The 15,459-nt window shown below is 36.5% G+C and overlaps 1 pseudogene; it reads right to left on the bottom strand.

Annotated features, from left to right (window-relative positions):
- LOC149548141 (cytosolic isocitrate dehydrogenase [NADP]-like) overlaps positions 1-8,777 on the bottom strand; it is a 122,849-nt pseudogene extending 114,072 nt beyond the window's left edge.
- Positions 8,778-15,459: the final 6,682 nt, after the last annotated feature.

The raw sequence follows: 15,459 nt of genomic DNA, 5'->3' as shown, positions 1-15,459 counted from the left end.
CATAATACAGTAACACTAAGCAAATGTCCACTACAAAGCAAGCACAAATATTCCTTTCTGGTGTAAAAGAATTGACAATAGGAAAGAATGGCATTCCACCAATTTGAATCATGTATCCAAGATAGTATAATTTAGGAATTCTAGAATTGTTTACCAATCATGAGGACCATATTTCTTCACCTTGTACCTTAGAATCATTCCATCATTAGAAATAATGAGTGAAATTTGGGTAAACAACCCTATAGAAGAGGATATAGTGCTTTCAGATAGCAATTAATCTCATCTCAATATGAATCACTTTTCTCAAAGTTGGATCCTGTTGTCTGAAGTAAACCAATCTATCTAGTTTAGCACAAACTAAGATCATAATTGACACACATGTACTAAAGCTCAATGACCATATCCACTCTTTACCAAATCATAACATACTTTAGAAATCTGTCCAATAAAATCATGATCAATCATCAAAATGTATTTGATTAGTTTTCAGGAGAAGTAGGGATCAAAAATGTAAAATTGGCAAATTGTTAACTAGGTGCAAAAAACATTGTTCCTGAAGAATAAGTATAATCATAAATGCACTTGAATATGAACTTGTGACAATTGCTTCTTCCAAGCAAATGCCCACCACTTGTGAAATATAATGCACATCTAACAAGAACAAATACCATCAGGCTGGGAATTATCTATAGAAATTTTAAAATATATGGAATGTTTCCTAATGACTATTGAAATTGCTGAGTGAATTTTTATCCCAAAAATTCAAGTCCACAAATATAGATTTGGTAAATTTTCCTAGCTTGAACATTTTAGAACTCTCAGTTCACATAGATATAACTAAATAGATTTTTTTCATTTTTTTTGAGCTGCAAATGCTCGGTGTTTTGCTGCTAAGCACTGACCATATTATTCATGTCCAGAAAACCAACTTCAAAGATTAGACACAGAGAAAATCATTTTTTGGTGGATATGCACATATTGACAGTGGAAGGCAGCCCAATAACACAGAAAATGCAGCCTATAGCAGCATCACCCCAACATTTTGAGGTTCCAACTTATTGTAAGTTCAACCCTACCATCCAAGCAATAAAGTATCAATACTATAACCTTTTCATAACACCAGTAAGTGGACTTTCCTTACAAAACTGGTCATTGACTCAATGAGATACCCAAATATATATTCATCAACAAATATGGGATCTAAATCTTAGGCAATTTATACTCTTTTCAAAACATCAGAACCTCTATGAGGATATAATCGATGTTTGGTTCATGAGTATTTTGGCATAAGGAAATATTTCTTGTGGACTACTAAAGCTCAAGGATAAGATGTTCCCCATACTTTCAAGAGATCCAAGATTGAATCTCAAAGAAATTAAATTTCTCTGGCAAAGGATACATCCCAGTTAGAACTGGCCTACTAGTTCCAATGAGCCACTGAATAAATCCAATTAAAGAGAATCATCACAACCTTGTAAACCTTGAGGCCCTAAAGTTTCACTTCTTAACACCCAAGAAGGTTTCCCCTACCCCTATGAACACTACCTTAATATCTTGCCAGCTAAAAGCACATGGGTATTGGCATGCTCCTAAAATTATATCCCAATTTTTTGCAATTGCTAAAGCAAGAAAAGAGGAAAAAATAACAAAATATATCCTACCTTTCAAATTTTCAATTATCCAATCTTCACCGGTACCTTAAGATTCAAAACAATGGCCAAGAGCACCCAAAACTCGTTCACCACCAATAAAAAGAGCCAAGAACAAGCCCAAAAATAAAATAAGTAGGAAATTATAAAATCTTGCATAATCGACAACACTGAAGAACACAAATTTTAATAATAATTAGTTTACTCATCCTGGAAAATGGAATGTAGTCTAAAATGTTGATGCCAAAATTCTCTACAAAATTTTATCTACCAAAAACATTCATATTCACTAAAGTGGATTTGAAACATCATGTTTCTAAGAAAAGTCAATAAAAAAAACTTACTATTGGGAGGACCGTTGAATTCCATGTAGAACTCATGCATTCCATCATTTATCATCTCCACCTTGTAATCCCCCACCATCCTATTCAATCTAGAGATTTTATTTAATAGACACAAACACACCTAACTCAATAAAATACCCATTGGGACAACATTAAGATGATAAAGCTAACATCAAGAAAAATAATAATAATTACATACAGTTTCATAACATCCATCTCTCACCTCTTGCTTGGAGAAGACATTGTGGTGCTCTGAATCTTGCAACAACCCTCAAGAAAAAATTCTTGCACCCAACACCCACCTCCAAATTGATGAGTCAAAGTGTACCCAATATCAAAATACCAGGTCTATTGGCCTGTGTAGCCTCTCATATTGCTTCAGAAGAGCTCCTGCACACACGTGTTAAACAAAACAATGAAATATTCAAAACCCTTTTTAATTTTCACATGTTAAACTCGTGTTGGTCAAAATTTTGACCAACACACACAGGCATAGATTTTTAAAAAACATATTTTTCCTTCCATATTCTGACCAATCTAAAACATTTTAATAGATGGTCAAAATTTTTGGTCTAAAAATGGGGTCAAATGTACTAGTGGTTAGACTCAGTAGAATGCTTGCATCCCTTCGTACATACCCCTATCATTCAAAGAGATTAAATAATAACCCTTATAGGTGAAGATGGCCCACCTTCTAGTATAGAATTATTTAGACCATATTTGCAATATACATGTTTATCTTGTGGCTAGGTAAGAGATATTGAAGTCCTTGACATCATGAACATATGACCCATGAAAACAAACCAAGGTTCAAATACTATCTATGTTCTCCCAAGTTTCTAGGATGGGTTTCTGGGATGGCAAATTTTTTTTGCCAAGTTTGACAGGCTTCCCTTATTTTTGACAAATTTCTACATTCTAAGAATAAAGACTTCAAGCTTGATATTGAGGTTGTGCATGAGATTTATATTGGGTAAAGATTTGATCTTGGTGAGAATGCATTAATCATATGGTCATTATACCCACCTAAAAAGAGACCTATTATACTAGATTTAGATAAAGAAATTGGTCATATGATGAAGTTGAAGGTTGGTGAAATCAACCTTGTCATATCTAGAAACATGAATCATGATATGGCCAAGTTTAATAGAGCCTAAACTTTGAAACTAGTTAAAGAAAAGGAACACTAAGGCCAAATATGAAGGGTAGTCGAGAAGGGATTCTTCCTCTAAGCCAAGGATTACTGTAGCAAGGTATTCACAATTAAAGGAAGGATATAAGAAATTGCAACAGGAGCATTATTGAAAATAGTAACACATAAAAAATATCAAATTTGATATTGTTTTGATAATTTTCTTAGCACATGTGTATCATCTGACACAAAGATTGGTGTGCCTTCCCATGTGTATAAAGATGGTGCATGTTCATCGCAATTATATTGTCTATTCTCTAGAACTCTAGGATATGCATGCGAACTATTTGACAGAATGCTTGTCTCTTTTTGAAGTAAAGGAAATCACAGCAAGTTGTGGTGATAAATTAGTTGAATTATTAAAAATGTCTTTCTCTTGAGCATGCAGCATCCGAGCTACTAAAGGTGCCTTCCACTATCCACAGATGGAAATGAGTATCTTACCCATGCCTACAGTCTCATTATCATTAACTAAATAACAAGTCACAGCTCAAATACAAGGTGTTGACTCTTCTCAAGTCAAGATGAAAGTGCAGATTCACAGTCATGGTAGCACTTGATAGGAAGTTTTTCCTATGCATGGGAAGGTGCAACAAAGTTTGTAGATGCACGAATAATCAATTGAGTGCTCATGTCATGAATTCCTCTTCGATATATATTGGGTAGAAGTTGAGGTTAGGAAACATGCCAATTGTTTGACAAAATAGTGTCAAAGGAATGTCATCACATAAAACATGTTGTGCCTAATAGTGAGAGGAGTGTATTAAATTGAAGAGGAGGAGATTGAATTATCATGCACCATACTGCCAGCTACATGTCAAAACTACGATGAGAATACATGAGAATAAAGAATGCGGCTAAGGTGAACCATAGACTCTCATTATCTACACCATTTAATGGCTATAAAGCTCACAAGAATTATTTGATAAAATACCTATCTCATTTTACAATAGTAAATTACCGAAAGCTAAGTGGTTAAGAAACAAACAGGGCAAGTTTCAAAGAATATTTGAGTCATAACTTTGTTGTCTAGGTTGAGACATTGAAATTAATGATTAGAAAAATGAATATGCATGAGCAAAATATTAGTTCCAGAAATGCAGATGCCTTAAAGGTTCCAAATTCAACACAAAGAGAACACATACCAATGCAAGATGCCAATGCAGACTCTTATAACATCATAGTCGCATATGCCTTGAATGTTTCGAAATCCAAATCAAGATGCCAATGCACTTGCAGTCTGTTTCCCTCTAGGTGATGATGAACTCCCTCTACCAGTGCCTAGCTATGAACTTGTTGCCACCATTTTCAAAACCTATTAGCTTTTACAAAAGAAAACACGCTTCTAAAAACACTTTTTGGGTGGATCATAGTTATCCCAAATGATGGGTATTTAAAGAACAAATGTGATGCCCTACATGCCATGAATATAATCAAAAGGCCCATCAAAAGGAATTATATTTTAGCATAGAGTCATTGATCATGTAGCACAAGAATGTGACAAGATTTTTCCCTGATCTTTGCAAATCGCTCTCGTCCAGCCTGTAGGCAGACCAAGACACAAAATGAGCTCCCTGTGAACACCCATAACATTCAAAGCATCTAGCTTGTGGAATCATGATCATCAGTAACTACATCATGATATGTTGTGAAGGAATTCAAGTGTAGAGATTCTAAATATTTTTGGAAAAATCAAGGAAACCCCTACACTGTGCTCTAGGTCCAACTCCTTCCCGCGTGCTCCATGAAACATTAATGAAATTGAAAATGATTTTTGATTTTGAAGTTAAGCCCATGTTGGTTGAAATTTTGACCAACACGAGCTTAGATTTAAGAGAAATGAAATTTTTCCTTCTATAATCGGACCAACCTTTACCTTTTTAATTGATAGTCAAAAATTTTGGTAGAAAAATGAGGTCAAATGTAGTAGTGCTTAGGTTGGTTTAATAGCCATTTGTAAATCCTTTAACAGGGTGGCATTCCAAGTGAATGTTCTAAATCCTCTAACTAGGCCCACTTCTAATAGGGCGGTTAAATCCTTTAACCAGGTCACATTTAACAGTGCATTATAGTCTTTAACAGGGCTGACCTTTCACAGGGCATCACTTCAAAAGAGTGAGAATTGAGTAGCATGTTACTGGTGGTTTTTCTCGAATTGGGTTTCCACATAAATCATTGTTTTATGTGTTAATATTTTTATGTGTTATGCTTGCATGTTGATTTACAGTAACTTGTTGAATAGGAAAGTTAAAGCTTGGATGAATCAATAAGTTTGATGGGCACACTTTACTTGATGAAAAATTTGAAGTAGGATATTTGGACTTTGAATAATTGATTCACCCCCCCACCCATTATTCTTAAGCATTTCTAACATCGGCTTGTAGGGGCCAGGGTGTCACTGCTCGGTTCCTGCAAAAAAAAATTCTCTCCAAGCCCAATAGGGCAATTTTTTTTTCAAAAAATACAAAATTTTGAAAATAATTGTAGAGAAGGATAAAATTTTAGATCTGAAAATAAAATTCACAAATCTAAATAATGATCATACCAGAGTTACAAATTGGGCCTCTAGGTGTCAGTTGGAAAAAAAAAAATTCCTCAAATTTGACTATGGCCCAATATAGGAAAATTTATAGTCATTTTTCACCGAATCAACATTTGGGATGCAATGGTGAGGTCTGCTTTGGCTCTAGACACTCCCAATATTTGTGGATTCTCTAGATCTGGGTCAAGGTGTTGAAGCAAGAATGGTCTCAAATGTCTATGTGGAGAATCTCTCCAAGCTCTAATACCATGTAAGAATTTGGTATAGCTATGATACCAAATAAGAATTTTCCTTAGGGAAAAATCACCCAAGATCAAGAAACTCAAGCATAAGCACACTAGTAGACCAACAAGGTATGATTAGAATAACAATATCCAAAATTGATTTATTGTCATTCAATATTTTGTCATGTCATGTCCAAGTACACTAGGAGTGCCTATATATAAAGGCCTCTAGAATGCTTCTAGAATGCCTACGAATCAGCATCATGATAAGTCATATAACTAGGCACATGTCCACCAGGAGTGGATTATCCTCCATTAAGCATAGGAGTAAGTGAAATGATGAGAGGGTAAGCCTACAAAGGTGTAGCACACAAAATTATGTTGTAGACACCATGTGCTAAAATAGGAGTACAAATAACTATGTTGTCTACATGACAACTCAGTTAATTATGCAAATTCTAGTGTTGTAGACACCATGTGTTGAATTAGAGTTGCTTACTCTAGTGTTGTCAACATGACAACTCATAAAAGTACACAAACTCCTAACTATCTCACTAAGAAATAATAAAAATAATGCATTGACCTAAGTAAATTTAAGTAAGTGTAAATAGTGAATAATTATTTACACCAACAGTCATCTCTAGTGACATGAGAATTCGAGCCTATAGAGAAAGTTGCAAAGGAATCCAGATCAGGAATAGACCTAGAAGGACCAGCATGGTCCACTAAAGCATTTTGTGAACCAAACTCATCTAACCCTACACTAGACTCTTCCATTTCATTCGGGTGGGTTGCATAGGTGTGAATGACATCCACCCCTGATTCACAAGATGCATCTGATAGACTTTTCCAATCATACTCACAAGAATTTGTACTTAGATTCCTAGCAATTAAGTGAGCAATATTTTTCTAATCTATCCTTTGTTTAAGTCTTCATGGGAAGATTCATTGTGTTTGTGTTGTCTAGAAGTAGAAGCTTCAACATCATTGTGGGTAGCTAGTGTATCTTCTCCCCAAAGCAAAGAAGTGAGAGGCATGAAACCCTCATCTTGCAAAGTGGCAGCAACAAAGGGAGGATCATCATCCTCTAATTTGGTAGATATGGAAGCTCTTCTGTCAAATGTCAGTATTTCATCTTCTAGCCCAAAACCTAGGCTAGTAGTATCTCAAGTGTTGCCACCCTCAGTATGACTTTAGGGTTCAACTAGAGCTTTTTTGTTTACTAGTTAAGGACCCATGGCCCTGATAGCCCATATTTGTGAGAAGTTTATATTCTTTTCTATAGCATTTAGGAGAGATGGGAGTAGTGACTATGACTTCCTCCTCATCTTCATTTTTCCTATATATCCAATTTTTGATTGCTTGTTCTTCTTTTTCTACTTCTAGGGGAATTGAGGATTGACAAAAGGTGCCAAAAATGGTCATTGCAGAAGCCGAAGGCTTCATTTTGGCATAAGGTTTCCCATAAGATAGAGGGGAAATAGGTAAAGTAGCAATAGAGTCTAGAGTATATTTGCAAATGCCTAGGCTCATCATTTTCAATTTCTATTTACACTTAGTAAAGGATGGTGTCAACTTGTGAGAAGAGCGATTATGTTGAACCAATATTTCTATAGCAGATAACATGTTTATAAATATTGAGTTGTCTCTAGGGACAACTATCTCAGTGCCATTCAATAAGAACTTGATACATTGATGATACATGGAAGCTATTGCTTGCATGTCATGAATCCATGGTCATCTCACCAAAAAATTGTATGCAAGTGGTATGTATAGTACTTTAAAAATGACATCTTTTTCAACTAGACCAACTCAAATTTGGAAGCAATATCCTGGTCGCAAGCCTATCTTTTGGTTTTGGCTTTTTATAAGAAGATGCATACTAGCTAGACTTTATTTTTTATTTATATTTTTATAATTATGTAAAACATTTGGGTTTTAGGATCCCTATAAAACCTATTTTACTTAATCAAAAACTCAAATTTGGAAGCACAATGAGACCTTTAGGAGGTCTTGTTGTGGCCCCACAACACATGCCCCATTCCTTACTAGGAATGGGGACCCCCTACCTTTTTTTGGACTCCCGAACTCATAGTTTGAGATTTAGAAAAAAAAACAAAAGTGTTAGAGTCAAAAATCATAAAAGATCAGAAAAATTGAAAAAGTTGAAAAAATAAAAAAATGAAAAAGACAAAAAAAAATCAGAAAATGGAAAAAGATATAAAAATATAAAATTTCAAAAAAAAAAAAATGCTTGCACTGCATACACACCATGCCCTATTCACATGGTGTGTGATGAGTACTTGCACGCTTGCACTAGGCACGCAACTTGCCCCATGCAAGTGGATGTGGCTATAAAAAGCACCCCACCATCATTAAAACCCTATCCTTGTCTAAGTATTTGGTGAGCACATTTTGAAGTAGCAGGTGCATCCAACATTCCATTGCATGTGCGCATGGTGCTACGCATCCACAGAGCACACATTACGCGTATTGTGACTCTTGCTATTGGGTGGATCTCATATGCATGCTTGTGCGTGCTACGGCTCTTGCCACCACGTGAATCTTATACACATGAATCACACACACTGTTGCTCTTATTGCGGCATAGCTCTCATACTTTCGCTCACATGCACCGCAGCTCCTATTGTTGCGCGACTTTCCCACCATCTCAGCCAAGCACACTTTTAAATAGTACCTACCCTGCACCCACTCCAAGGAGTGCTTTGCACCTACAGTGCCCCACGCCACCGCTCCATGGAGTGCTTTGCGCCTGCCATGCCCTGTGCCACCACAAGCACTCTCTACCCATGGTGTGCACTCCATTCCTCCACCCTCTTGTATTGTACAAACCCTAACTGCTGGGGCACACACCATGTGCACTCTCTTCCAGCACACCCACGTGTTTCTTCACCCCCTCTAAAAAAAACTTAAGAAATTTTTTTTTTTTTTTTTAAATTAAAAAGGAATGGAGTAATAAATAGTTTTTTTTTTTTAGAAGGGTGACCAAATTTGGCGTTTCATTTTGTTCTTTATGATTATTTTATTTTCTTCCATTAGTGAAATGTAAAGCATTTACATTTTTTATTTCCAAGTTTTATTGTTGACCTAACGAGCATTTTTCTTATGTCATGTAGAGATTAAATGGCATCCACATGAAAAATGACACCCAAGCCCTTCGTATTCAAGTTTCAAGGTGTACCATCAAAATCAAGATTCCATGATGATTACACAAAAATCAGAGATATTGACCTAGGACACACAGATTTGGGAGAATTTTTAATAATTTGCAACAAGCCCACCAAGAGATCAGCTCTAGTATCCTCACTAATTCGTTCTGGGTTGGTGAGTGTAGCTTCACATCCCGTATCAGTGTAGTCAGCAGAACTAATCATGACACTGGCACAACATTTTTTTGCTGAAGAGAGAGTGGTCAAGAGTGTCAAAAGAGAGGTCATATTGGACCTACAACCTGACAACATTGAGAGGGTCTTCCATCTCCTAAGGATCAATCAATTCATTAGACTCTCATACGAAGCAGCAGAGAGATGGTACCGAGAGCACCAGCAAGAGGCAACTAACATCATACAATCCTCTTACCTCATTGAGAAGCCTCCTAGGGGAAGGATAATGGGAAAAGTGGATATGACTCAAAGATAAATGAAGGAGGACATTGGATATTTCATCATCCTTTTGATTAGAGTCATGGGTTTACCTATAGTAGGCCACCTCAGCACTTTCATGGTCAACTTCATTGAGACTATCAAAGCAACGAAGATACTACTAGACAGGGCCACCACACTAAGTGAAAACTTGTGTGAGCAATTAAGGGTAGTAAAAGACAAGAAGAAGTTGTATATGACTTCTTACATGGCATACCTGCTCACAGTGAGGGCGAAAAACTACCTCAGTTTGTACAGGAGAGGCAGTATACAGAGCAAGGAATATATAATCATGAATGATGTGTTCATTTTTTTTATCATTATATTCATTGAGGGAGATTATGGAAAGAGGCTATCTAACGAATCCAAAGCATAGATTACAATTCTCGGAGCCTACTTCATCCAATTCAAAACGTTCACATATCTGTGGGTAGCTGGTGCCTCCATCAATCCTAAGAAGCTCCCCAAGTATCCTAGTGACAAATAGGTGCTATTGGAGATTGCACAAAAAATTGAGTCAGCATATGAGAAGATAAAGAGACAATGGAGACCTTGTTGAGCATGGCCCATGGTCATTGGACCATACTAGGTGAAACAGAAACAAGATATTTTTTCATTCAAGTGGGAGTGGGAGAATTATCCCCTTGAGGAGTACAACTCTCCTTAGCCCTATTTTGATAATATCAGGAGAGTGGAAAGTTTGGCAGGAAGAGAGTTTCACCATGAGGATTCTATTGAAGATCACTAGATGAATGCAACAAATGACTATGATGTCTGCATAAGGGATTATTGTAGGATGACTTTGTATCTAGCAGAGAAGGCTCTCCAATTGAACATCCTGGAGGAGATAAGGCAACAAGATTTGAAGGAGTTACTGGGACCCCTATTTAACTCAAACAAAATAGGAGAAAGGCCCATTATGAATGCTAAGGTTGACAGGGAGGAGGCCAATGATATTAATCATCGGGCGAGGCATCTCATCAGAATGACAAAGGATTGGATCAAGAAACCTTTTCCACTTGATCCAATACCTAATGCAGTGATCTTTCATGCACATGCTCACCCAGAAAGAGGTAGAGGGAAAAAAGTAACGATTCCTACCTTTGCGGCCCAGTCTCCTATCAGGCCAAAGATAGTATACCAACTTGATTGCTCGGTTGGATACTATCACCCTCTAGAGAGGAAGGGAAGGAACAAAAGGATGAGGACCTCCCCCTAGAGAATTCAAATAGAATAGGCTAAAGCACAAGTGCCTCCCTAGCAGCAAGAATAGAGTGCACTAGGGTCCGAAGATACTGGAGCTACTCAAGTCCAACATGAACCTCAATTGCCTCCCATTGTGCCTAGCCAACTAGAAGAGCAAGAGATTCCACAAGTTTCTATTCCTCCTATGCAAGATGAGCTAGCTTCTTCTTCTGTCCCCAAGAAACAAAAGAAGAGGATTAAGATCCGGATGAAAAAGAGGCAAAGGATCAACAGAAGATTGGTGCCTTCCCCATCTATTCTTGAAACCCTTCTAGAAGGGGATGAAGAGGAGGAAGAAGAAGAATCAGAATAGGAAGAGTAACAAGTGCCCCTACAAGGAATAAATTGGCTAGCAAGAGCCACTAAGCTATAAAGGAGAAAGAGTGCCATGGGTACCTCACCATCCACCCAAGAAGAACCCTTAGAACTCTTTTCTTCGGAAGATGAAGTATCGTAGTGGGTGCATGAGCAGAGTGATGAGGGCGATGAAAATTTTACAATGTTAGATTTTGGTTTTGTACCCATGGGTATAGAGTTGATTAGGGATAAGATCAGGGACACCCCTATAGGTGAACCTCAATAGGAAGACTGGACACAGATATCACCAAATACACAGGGTCCTGATCTTACTCCCCCATCTCCACCATAAATTATGGTGGTAGATAAGCGCTCAGCTACTCCTCCACCTCAGAGTTTAGAAGAAGAGCAGGTTCAGAAGGAACCATCATAGGAGGAGAGACCAGAACAAATGGCAACCAATGAAGTGTCGAAGGAGGGACAAATGGTGGAATATTCTCAACCACCTTCCCAAGACACTAAGGTACAAGATGTAGGTTCTAATCAGACTAATGCTATAGAAGAAGAGCCCTCCCAATAGGAGACAAATCCGAGCAGGAGTGAAAAAGGGAAGGAAGTTGTAGAACATACCCCTTCATCATCAAGAGCCAGGTCCTCAAAAGAATGCATCCCTAGATGGATTTGGAAGGAAATAATAAGGAGTACTAAGCCTCAATTCTATGCTTCAGAGGAAGAAATTTGTGACATTACAAAGATTTTGAATAAACTTGAGTCTCCATCTCATAAGGCAACACCGTTGGCATTCATCATCAACACATAGAACCACGAATTGTTTGCACAAGTGGTTGTCCCTCTTGAAGACATAGATGTGGAAAGCCTTGGTCTTGAGGATTACAAATTGAAGGATGTTATATTGGGGAGGCCTACACAAGATTCAGCCTGATTAATGATGACCATGGGAGTCAAAGAGGTCCTCAAGAACATGGAACATGATGTGGCTGAACTCCAAACACTTTGAAGGTAGGTCAAGATCCTGAAGAGATATCTAGCCGAAGTAGTTGGTCCTCTGGGCCTTGAGCACCCTGAGCAGACTTTGAACACTATACCTAGAGAAGGGGGAGGTGTACAGCTAGATCCATTTTTGAAAGCCTATCAGCAGTGGCGAGAAAGTTTTGAGGAGAAAGGATTTTTTATTATTATAGGGAATTTAAAGTTACTGCATGCTACACAGGAGAATGTGAATAAAATCGTAGCAATTTTGAAGTAGGACTTCGAGATTATGGATGAAGTAGAAGCCTAGAGTAAGGATTTGGAAACTCTACAAGCCATAAAGGGGCAAAGGTACCGGATTTTGATTGATGCATATATCATAGAAGAATTAGATATGACTGATGACTAGATAGAGAAGATAGTGGATAGCAATAAAATAATGGAAACATTATGTGAGGAGATCCATCAACTCAAGAACTAAGCCCAAGAGAAAATTTTGAAAGTGGAGAGACACTATAGTGATGCATGCTTGGATATTTTTGAAGATGATGAATGAGAGAAGTTATTGCCTATTGAGGTTGTGGTAGTGAATTTTAAGAAGACTTTTGAGGAAGCATCTAGAGATGAAGATATTTGACAAGCCTTCAGGATAGAAGAAGCCTTGTTAGAATTGGATACCAAACTTGGGGATTTTGGTGATACCCAAATTGAGGTATGTCATGCCCAAAACTTGAAGGCAAAAACACACACACAATTTTTTTGAATTAATAATTAAACATGCCCTAGGTTTTAAATGATTGATAATAGTATTAGTACAGGTTCTTTACTTTACGTCTTAAGGTTATAAACATGAGGGCGATTACATCATTAAGATTTTGAAAATTTTGTTATTAGATTGATATCGATCTTGAGTTATGCTATTTAAGAATTAAACATATCAAAAGATACTAACAATGTAAGTTACTCTTAACTTTTGGCTAAATGATAAAGGAAACAATCCAACATTCTCTATTTGTTTAACATATGCTAACGTAATGGAACAAGATAATAGTTTCATAATGAGTTTGCTAAAACCTTAAATGTTTAAAAATTTATACTAAATATATTAAAATGGATAACCTAAAACCAACTCAAAATTACACAACATAGTTATCAACTAACTTAATAATTAAAAGATTTAAAATAATTTCAACGTTAACTTAAAACTTTATTAAATTAAACTAAGTACACTTTAACAAATTAAAGTTCATTTTAAACTAACTAGATATATATATAAAAAATAATATTAATAAAGAAACTAAGATCAAATAATAAGATAACTAACTAATCTAAGACTAAACTTAAAGTTTAAAACTAACTAAACACTATCTCCTAATCTAACTACAACTTAACTAAACTCTTAACACTCTAACATATTTAATAACATTTTAATAAAACACAACTTAACATAATTAATAAACTAACAAAATATACTATTTACACACTAAAAGAAAACTTAAATGAGAAACTACCTACAACTAGCCCCCTATTCTAAGCTCCCCCCCTACACACCTACTAACTCTACCAACCCCCTAAGCCCACCCTACTCCTAGGCCCGCCCCACCCCACGAGGCCCTCACATCTCCAAGCTGCGCGCTGCCCGAGTCTGACTCGGCACGTACTGTCCCAGGCCTAAGTCGGCCCCAAGTGGGAGGTCAGTGCTACAATAAGGCTCAAGGTTGGACATAAGCACAGACCTGCTTGCTAGCATGTTAAATCAACTAAATTTAAATTCTTTTCCCCAACACCTACGTCCATTTCCAAATGATGAGGGGGAGGGATGGGACAAGGGTCAGAATGACGTCATCCCATGTGATGACCCAAGACTTGCAATCCATTTTTTTTTTAAAGAAAACCCTTTAAAATATGCATTTCTAAGACTGACGCCCAAGGAGAGAAAGTTGGGCATTGATGACATAAAGTTTTTATGGTAAGAAAGGATATTTAGAATATTAAAGTTATAAAGGTTTAATAACATATGCATTTTTTTAGATATCATTTATATATATATTGTTTTATTTCTAATTTTAAACACTAATAGATTCTTAGAATATTCTCTGTTACAAAACAAGGATTATCACATTCTCTCATACAAACTCCAGCATCCTGTAGGTGGATTATTTGATAATTTGTCTACTCTCTCTCTCTCTCTCTCTCTCTCTCTCTTGAAACTCAATGTATATTTTTCTTTTGCAACTATATTACCACAATAGGTGCATGCATTCGCTTATAAATTTCTAGTTTATTATTTCCATGAACCTCAAATGGCCATGCATTTCAATGAAACCACATTACATGAAATAACCATCTACGTATTCATTTAACTATCTAATAAAACTGATGGATCAACATTGGAACAATCATAATGACTAAACTAGTCTTAAGGCATTTGGGAAAATAAGAGATCAAAATGATAATGCTCCATTCCTTTTGAAGGGAGTATCAAAATACACAAAGTTATTTCTCTATCATGTTCCAATTTTAGCTTGGATCTCTTGACATAATTCTTCCTACATGTTCTTGCAAATTTATTTTCAACACATTCAACCATGAACTAATCATTTCAAACTTGATAAAGACACCATACATTTACATGGATTAGCAACATCTCTCTCTATAGTCCATATGAATAGAGGCATCACCATACATCACAAATTGAATCATGTATAATTGAACATCATGGTTGCATCTTATCTTTGATACACATTCATATGACAACATAGAATACGAAAATTTTAAGAGAAGTAAATTTACTCAATCACTTATTTTATTATCAACCTGATTCAAAGCTCAGTCGGGAAAGAATCGGGAAGAAAACTCGGCTTCGTTGCCATATATAATAAGGTTTAAAAAATACAATTTACAATAGGATCTCAATCCCAATTTTCAATAATTTTATCAAATTTTCTTCATGATCAAATCAAGGAATATGTAATGTTTTCTGAATCTCTTTTCAAGAACCATGGAGGAAACCAATAACTGATCGGGTGACAACCAAGCAGAACCAAAAGAACATCAAGCATGCATAATCATACATGGTTTACACAATAAGATTCACAGTGAATCAAGACTAGGGAGAGGTGGATTCTTCCAACTGGAGAAGTCAAGCACAACACCAATTCAGATGCCCAATCGAGGCCAATAACCAAGAACTTATGTTCTTCCATTTAAACTTGCCATACTCATACCAGGTTTGTGCTGATGGGTAGGGGCCCATAACACCCTACCCTTTATCCCTCTTCTCATCATGAGAAGAGACTCTACACAGGTTGGAG

The sequence above is a fragment of the Cupressus sempervirens genome, chromosome 7 (assembly GCF_028749045.1).
Source record: "Cupressus sempervirens isolate cs-2001-9-10 chromosome 7, ASM2874904v1, whole genome shotgun sequence".
In the NCBI taxonomy this organism is placed as follows: domain Eukaryota; kingdom Viridiplantae; phylum Streptophyta; class Pinopsida; order Cupressales; family Cupressaceae; genus Cupressus; species Cupressus sempervirens.
Note: the sequence above shows the minus strand (reverse complement) of the source record. Positions and strands in the feature narration are given on the sequence as shown.